Here is a 9,710-nt window from a genome sequence, read left to right as displayed (position 1 = left end):
AGAGCATCTTGAATTTTGTTCCCAGAAGTGCCTTGTATAAGAATGTCATCAGCATATATGATCGTCGTGACCCCTGGAGGATACATCTCTGATGCTAATCTGTTCATTAATACATTGAATAAGGTGGGACTTAATACTCCCCCTTGTGGGGTACCTAACTGAAACCTCCGTTCCTCAGACATGTATCCCTGGTAATACACCTGACCTTTTCTGCCTTGCAGGTAATCCCTTATCCAGTGTAGCAATCTCCCTGTTATTCCCAGATTGGCTAATTCGTATAAGATTACTTCCCCATTGGCTTTATCAAACGCTCCTTGTAGATCAACAAAAACTCTACAATTGTCATCCACATTAGACAAACACTTTAAAAGACAATCCGCAGTACTTTTGCCTTTGATAAAACCAAAGAGATTATTGGACATGTTATCACCTACAAGGTAGAGTAGCCTATTTAACAAAATCCTTTCCATCATTTTACAAAAGCAGGATATTAAGGAGACAGGTCTGTAGCCTCCGTTTGACTTAGGGATAGGAATGATGACAGCCTCTTTCCATTTTCTTGGTAACTTTCCCTCTCTATAACTCATATTAAACAAATCAAGTAAGGGATTAGGTTTCATACCGGCTAAATAATTAAGTATGTCATACGTTACTCCATCTTTTCCCGGAGCAGTGGAGCTGCCACTTTTTATAGCATCCAGTAGCTCATCGTGGGTTATCTCAGTGCATGCTATAGATCTTGTATTTAAGGCACATAAAGTTACTCCATTTCTAATATTTTCCCATGACTCAATGGTGACTCTCGTGTCTGCAGGTAAGGACTCCATACCAGCAGCACTTGCCCATTTATCTACTAACTCATTAGCAACTTTCCCTGGATCTGAGTGAGCAATGAATTTGGTCTTACAACCCCTGACTTTATTTACTGCTCTCCATATGTCTTTAAGGTTCTTAGTATTACCAATGGCCTGAGCAAAGTCTTGCCAGTATCTGTCCCGCGCCTCCTTCCTCACCTGACTGCATTCCCTAGCCACTTCCAACATTGTATTTTTCTCTTCATCCCTCATTCCATTTTTTAACCATGCTTTATGCGCACCCCGTAGCATTCTCTCCCATCCCTTGACTTGCTGATCATTGGAATATTTAAATTTCTTAGGTCCGTGCGTCTTGCTTCCCCTGCCCCCGTTATTTTCCCTCTGTACTAATTTCTCTATGTTCTCGACCATGTCCTCGTAAAAACTATCAACGCAGAGCGGCGTGTAATGTTGATACCAATCTCCCATATTTTGAATAAAATAATTTTTCATATCTTTCTTAATATTTAGCCTTTTCCTTTGAAAGTGGACTTGTTTTTTCCCCAGTGGTAATTCAACGTTCAAGGCAAAGTGGTCACTAAGTAGTTCCCGAACAACCCGAGTCTCCCCCATAATCCCCTGAGAGTTTAAAACGCAGGCATAGTCAAGCCGTCCTCCCCTGATGTGAGTTGGTTCATTGTTTCCCAAGAGACAGGTATCTGGATGATCTTGTAGAAACTGTAACCACTTGACCCCATTAGCATTAATACTACCCACTGTCCCAAGGCTTGTGTGCCGAGCATTAAGGTCCCCAATGACCAGTGAAGGATTAGTATAAATGCAGTCAGGTAAATAGTTAGCGTCGAAGCAGTTCCTGGATACATACAAATTAACTACAATAAATTCCCCTTCCCTTAATGATAATTTAACACAGACACTCTCTATACCTTGCGTTTTTGATGGCGGTTCTACTAACTCTGCTGGTATGGAGTTCTTAACATAAATCGACGTGCCTCTGATGTTATTTGCAGCGAAGAGGTGAAACCCTTTATAACCATTTAATTTCAATAATCCTTCATTCCTATCCCCTGTCTCCTGGAGAGCTACAACATCAATATCATTTCCCATCACATAACAATGAACATCTGTAACCCTGTTTCTCAAACCATTAACATTCCATGACAACACTTTCAGTCTAGGGTGATCCATTATTAATCAATTCATTGCCTAAGTCATCCCCAATAAGTTCACTAAATGATAGCCATACCTTGTATAACATCTCCCACCTCCTCCCAAGTTCACCAGTAAAAGCGACATTGCGATTCTCAAGAGATTTTTTCAGCCCTGAGATGTCCATTGTTGGCCCAAATGATTCCTTCATTTTATGTGTAATTATAGGGTTCTTCCTTTCACTACGACTACCATCATTCACACACACTTCACTTTCCTTCATTTCATCACTCAATATTTCATTTTTGTCCTCAACCACTATATCCTGACTATCCTTCACCGTTTTGTGATTTTCCTTGACCTCCTGAACGTTTAATTTAGCCTCGATGGACTCGATTCTCTGCCCCAGATTTTGGAGGAACTCACCAACTTTTTTAAGTTCAGCCCACACTTCCTTGACCATATTATTATGACCCTCTCTCTGAGCCACAGTAGCCACTTCACTCACCGTTACACTGTCACTGCCGGAGTCCTGAGTGGTGGCGTGGCTGCTTGTTGCTGGAGCCTGCCTAAGTAAAGGTGACTCCTTTACCCACGCATTCGTCCGGTTCACTGGCACTGTTTGGGGCAGACTGTTTTGCTGTGCTCCCGGTGTCTGGGTAAGAGCTCTTGCTTGCTCTGTAACATTCACCGGCCGGAGAACAGCCATACTCGGCCTCTTGCTACACACAGCCGAGCTCGCATTGTGAACACCTCCACAGTTGCAGCATCTGGGAACTATTTTCTCACCCAGATTCAGTCTGTTTCTACACACAGTAGAGAGGTGAGACTTTCCGCAGAAACGACATCGTGGATCATTTTGACATCTCCAGGATTTATGCCCCCATCTGCAGCATTTCAGGCATATTATGGGCTCTTCCACATACTTTGCTACATGCCTGTAGCCAGCCCCGGTGATGAACACTTTTTCGGGTACGTCACCTCTCACTAGAGCCACCACCTGACTCCTAGCTTCACCTTTAATAAGGTGACGCTTGGCCCACACAAATCGTTGGTCGTCGAGTATAAACTCGGGGTCCAGAATCTGAGGGTATTTATAGATAATTACCTTCGTCAGCTTCTCGTTCCCCTCCGGTATTTCCATAAGAATTCCATCGTATCCTTGCTGGGTAAGATACTCCACTGCCTCCATAGAACCTACCGTTAAGTAAGGTCTGTTTACACCTTCCTTCAGCAGGGGCTCGAACTTGCGGTGTTCTCTTCCGAGTTTGACGGTCCACAGCAGCTTCTGATGATAGGCCAGCGTGCATGAGGCAGGGAAGAGAAGCCTCCATCTCCGCTGATCCTCACCTTCCTGACATCGTTCCGTCCGTTTGTCTGCATCAGTCTCGGCGTCGTTCTTCATTCTTTTATCGTTTCCGTTAAGTGTATTACTGTCCACACTACGCCTTGCCTCCTGTCTTCTTCGTTTCTTCTTATTCCTTGTCAGAACTTCTTGAAACACGCCCTCCTCGTCTGACTGGCTGCTGTCAGAGTCCATGTTAATATCTCCGTGGGAAGTAGCCAGTTCTACTGGTGACTGAGTCTCCATCTCAGTACCCAGCATGGGGGGAGGGGGGGGGAAGGTGCGGAGCAGGTATCTTGACCCGACCGCGTCCCAGGTAAGACTGATGGGAGAGCTGTTTCCTTCAAAAAGTATAATCATGTGGCATTATGTTTAAAGAAACAATTCCAAGTACATTCTTTGATTAAAAAACATGAGAATAAATACAAGTGTTAATTTCAAATGACTAGATATAAACAAAAATAAGAGGTTGGAAAAATGATATGTGGAACAACACCAAAATATTGGAACGCTTAGGTGATGAGAGAGTAAACAACCGCCGCCATTTTAGCAGGCCGGTGATGTCCAGCACGAGCATTAAGGGAAAACCTCGACACAAACTGCACCTATCATAAAGAAGAAGCACCACCATTGACCACCAAGTGCTCACATCAAGTCTAACTCTAAGAAACAACACTCAAGCCTTGACGCTTCTCCCAACATCCGGGGGAGAAAACCTTCACACAAACGATTGTATGTATATACCTTACCTGAATAAACATCTGAATCTGAATCTGAATCTGAATCTGAAAACTGCACCTGTCATAAAGAAGATGAAGACTCACCAGTGTCCACAGTGTCTGAAGGTATTCACTCGTCCAGAAAGTGTGAAGCGTCACATGTTAGTGCATTCAGGTGACAAACCTCATGAGTGTCCAAAGTGTGGGAAGAGATTCAGTGAACGTGGAAATATGAAGACTCACATGTTAGTGCATTCAGGTGACAAGCCTCACGAGTGTCCAGAATGTGGAAAAAGATTCAGTCATCATGGAAATATGAAGATTCACAGGATGGTGCATGTGGATGAGAAACCTTTTCAATGTGCCGAGTGTGGCAAAAAATTTAAAAAACGTGGAACTATAATAATGCACATGTTAGTGCATTCAGGTGACAAGCCTCATGAATGTCCAGAGTGTGGGAAGAGATTCAGTCGTCTTGGAGATATGACGTCTCACATGTTAGTGCATTCAGGTGACAAACGTCATGGGTGTCCAGAGTGTGGAAAGAGATTCAGTCGTCTTGGACATATCAAGTCTCACATGTTAGTGCATTCAGGTGACAAACCTCATGAGTGTCCAGAGTGTGGGAAAAGATTCAGTCGTCTTGGAAGTATGAAGACTCACAGGATGGTGCATGCGGATGAGAGACCTTTTCAATGTGCTGAGTGTGGCAAAAAATTTAAAAAACGTGGAACTATAATACAGCACATGTTAGTGCATTCAGGTGACAAGCCTCATGAATGTCAAGAGTGTGGGAAGAGATTTAGTCGTCTCGGACATATAAAGAGGCACAAGATGATACATGCAGATAATAGGCTAACACTTTGAGTGTGGAAGATAATTAAGAAAATGTTGAAGGATAATGAGGCACATAATGGTATATTAACTTACCTTTAACAGTGTGCTATCACAATGTCAGTTGGATGTTCTTCAGAGGTAAATCTATAGAGTATCACACCTTCCCTGATATCCTCAAAAAAGCAAGAGTAACGCCAGTCCATAAAGGAGGCAATCCGGCGGACATAAACAATTATAGACCAATATCAAATCTACCCATTCTATCAAAAATATTTGAAAAAATTATTTACAAACAGCTCTATTCCTACCTCGTAAAATTCGACATACTCAGCCCCTGCCAGTTTGGCTTCCGGTCCCAAAAGAGCACCAATGATGCAATCATTAGTCTCCTTGACATTATCTACTCAGCCCTTGACAAAAATGAGTTTCCGATTGGACTCTTCATTGACCTAAGAAAAGCCTTTGATACTGTTAATCACAACTACCTCTTACTTAAACTCCAGCATTATGGAATCCGAGGCCTTGCCCTTGACTACATCCGATCCTATCTTAGTGACAGACACCAATATGTAACCATCAATGATACAACTTCTTCCACTCTACCAATTACCGTTGGAGTGCCACAGGGCAGCATCTTAGGACCTCTTCTATTTCTTATATATATAAACGATCTGCCTAATGTCTCTAATATTCTCAAACCTATATTGTTTGCTGACGATACTACCCTTATCTACTCAAACCTCAACCCACATACACTAAATAATGTTGTGAATAATGAATTAAAAAAAGTCCACTTATGGATGTCAACGAACAAACTAACATTAAACATCGAAAAGACTTACTACATCTTATTTGGAAGCAAATCATCAAATGGAATTCAGCTACAGATAGACAACATTAACATCAGTAATAAAAATGATGGCAAGTTTCTTGGCCTATTCCTAGACAAGAGACTCAACTTCAGCACCCACATTCAACACATAACTAAGAAAGTCTCTAAGACAGTTGGTATACTCTCCAAAATCAGATATTATGTTCCTAACTCTGCTCTCCTCTCACTATATTATGCACTAATCTACCCCTATCTTAATTATGGTATCTGTGCATGGGGGTCTACCACTGCAAACCACCTTAAGCCCATCATCACACAGCAAAAATCTGCTATCAGAATAATAACTAACTCTGCTTTCAGACAACACTCAGCTCCCTTGTTTAAATCCCTAAACTTGCTAAATATTAACTCCCTCCACACATTCTCTTGTGTCAACTACATTTACAAAACCCTGTTCTTAAATGCAAACCATGCTCTGAAACTCTCCCTGGACAGATGTAATAGGACCCATTATCACCACACCAGAAATAAATATCTCTTTGATATCCCCAGGGTCAAACTTAATCTGTGTAAACACTCTATGCAAATTAAGGGACCTAGTCTATGGAACTCACTCCCTAGTGAATTGAAAAACTGTAAAACTTTTGCCTTATTTAAAAGCAAAACCAAAAAGTACCTAACTTCATCTATTTAGTTTCCTACACTGAGCTTTAAATTTGCTCTGTACCTAGTGTTACCCAATCTCCTAATTTTTATGTAATATCAAACAACCTTATCATTGTGTTCATTGCCGTCTTCTTTTATGTGCTAGCCATATGCTGTATTGTGACTACCAATTTTTGTCAACTACCATCCAAGCTGTCATTGCAATCAATCTTATATTGTTTCTGCTGTATTGTGCCTACCAATTTGTTGTCAACTACCATTTTAAGCTGTCATTGCAATCAATCATAGCTACCTATGTGCTTTAATATACTGTACCTATAATTTTCTCTCATCTTCTTTTTTTTCATTCCATGTAATCTGTTATCATTTTTTTGTCTATAAATTTTGCAAGTATTTACCTCCTTAAAATTTTCTTAGATTAAGGACCTGCCCGAAACGCTGCGCGTGCTAGTGGCTTTACAAGACTGTAATTACCATATTTGTATCCTCACATTCCTTATGTACATTCTTGTATATGCATAAATAAAATAAATAAATAATTATATTGGGTCCGTCTAATTACCACAAGCTAACACAAGCTACACAAGCTTCAGAAAGCTTCCTGTCAATACGTTAGTAATGAATAAATATGATATATTTACTCATTATAAAGTTGGTGCTGAACGTACAACACGAAAAAACATAATTTTAATCTGAAAAAGTATCTTTTTATAAAGAAATTAGACGAAAATAAAGAGCTGGTGACGCCAAATCAAGTCGATGATCCAAGCGTCAATGTTGTGGAGCGACTTATCCAAGACAGATTGTTGCCTGGAGAGTGTTTGCTGGCATATCAGCCTCTTGTACACACGTCGCACTTCTCTGCTCAAATTGTCACAAATTGAAATAATGGTATAAACTACAATAATGCATAGTTACAATAATATTTAGCATAAATAGCCAGAAAATATTGAAATTGTATTGAAAAATAGGTATCTGGAAGTGAAATTAACTCCATGGGACAATTGTGAAATTAACTCCATGGGACAATTATCTTTAAGATTATTTTACTTTACAATTATCATTAGTCAAATTTTTTATATATTCATCTTGACAGTCTCTACTGACTTTTTGTTCTCTCCACCAAACTTGTGTATCCTCCATGGCTATTTAGTGACCTTTATTCTACCTCTAATTGTTTCAATTCTTTTGTTTACTTGCATTTATTGTTGTGTTTTGCTATAATTATTCTCTGATTTTAGTAGACTTAATACTTTGTAAGCTCTCATTGTATTGTTATATTATTGTATTGTTGTGTTTTGCTATAATTACTTTCTATTTTACAGCAGATTTAGTATTTTACTGTTCCTGTAACTGCTTATCTTATTGTATCGTGACATTATTTTATCTATATACTTACTGATATTGATCCTGATCGAAATGTTCTGTCCCATATCCACACAAATCAGCACATTGATCATCATTATTGCAGGTATTACACAGCAAATCTTGCAAAAAACAAACTCCTAAATAACACCTGCTTATCAGTTTACAACCAAAATGTTAAGTCACTTGGTAAACATTTTGATGATATAAATGCACTACTTACAGCACTAGGCACTAAATTATCATTCATCATTTTAACGGAAACTTGGCTAAGTAATGACTATACCCAACTCTTCAATTTAGCTGGTTATAAAACAATTCATAACTGCAGGCCTAATAAAAAAGGTGGAGGCACAGCAATATATTACAAAGATACCTTCATTTGCAATAGTGTTATTAGTGATAGAGACGACTATTGTGAATATACCTTTGCCAAGTTCTCCAGTAAATCCCTTAAATCCTCCCTGACTATCGGTGCCATCTATAGATTTCCTAATACCAACATAGCTTTATCCTCAGACAATGTAAGGAATCTTATCATAAATAACAATCTCAATAAAAATCACATCATTCTGGGAGGTGATTTCAATATTGACCTGGGTCTTCAAAACAACCCTCAAGTTGGCTATTTCCATAACAGCATGCACTCCTGTATGCTAATCCCCACAATCACCAAGCCCACCCGAGTCACTCAAACATCTGCCACTACCCTGGATCACCTATGGACTAATATAACAGATCCCCTTACATCTGGGGTAATTTATGATGGAACAACTGACCACTATCCTACCTTCCTCATAGCAAACTTGGACACATCACCACCAGAAACCAAGAAACTCTCATTCAGGCTACATAGTGAATCAGCTTTAGGCAATTTCTCTAATGCACTTCACAATATTAACTGGGAATCTGAATTTAATAATACACAGGATATAAACTCATCAACTAACCCCTTTCTCTCCAAAACTCTAAGCCTCTACAACACTCACTGTCCCCTCCTTACCAAACAAGTAACTGATAAAAGAAAAAATAACCCCTGACTCACAAGTGGCATAATTAAATCAGTCAACAAAAAACATGAATATGAAAAGAAATTTAGGAGTGGCTTAGTTTCAAAGGAAGTAGTTAAAAGGTACTCATCAGTGCTTACCAGTATCATAAGAAAAGCAAAACTTTCATATTATGAGACTAGATTCAAAGAAGCAAAAGGCAACATGAAAAGCACATGGAATACCATCTCTAATATCCTAGGAACTAAACAACACTCCCACAACCAGATAACACTCTCTAAGGATGGCCTTACACCGTTATCTGACTTAGAAATGGCGAATGAATTTAATAGCTTCTTTTCATCGATTGGTGCTAACCTTGCAAGTAAAATCCCACAGACTCAGACACACAACACATATCTCTCAGGCAGCTATCCAAACTCTCTTCTCCTTTCACCAGTCAGCCCGACAGATGTTGTGTCCATCATACACTCACTAAAAACCAAAGCTGGGAACATCAGTGAAATCCCATCCATTGTATACAAGAGCGCCTCCCATGCCCTTGCGCCACCTATAGCTCTGCTGTTCAACAAATCCCTTGAGTGTCATACCTTCCCTGATATCCTTAAAAAATCAAGAGTAACGCCAGTTCATAAAGGAGGTAATCCGGCAGACATAAACAACTATAGACCAGTATTGAACCTACCCATTCTATCAAAATTATTTGAAAAAATTATCTACAAACAGCTCTACTCCTATCTAGAGTTCGACATTCTTAGCCCCTGTCAGTTTGGCTTCCGCTCTCAAAAGAGTACCAACGATGCAATTATTAGTCTCCTTGATATAATTTACTCAGCCCTTGACAAAAATGAGTTTCCGATTGGACTCTTCATTGACCTGAGAAAGGCCTTTGATACTGTTAATCACGATTACCTCTTATGTAAACTCCATCATTATGGAATCCGAGGCCATTCACTGGACTATATCCAATCC

This window comes from Procambarus clarkii, chromosome 35 (assembly GCF_040958095.1).
Source record: "Procambarus clarkii isolate CNS0578487 chromosome 35, FALCON_Pclarkii_2.0, whole genome shotgun sequence".
Classification (NCBI taxonomy): Eukaryota; Metazoa; Arthropoda; class Malacostraca; order Decapoda; family Cambaridae; genus Procambarus; species Procambarus clarkii.
This window is presented reverse-complemented; position numbering follows the sequence as displayed.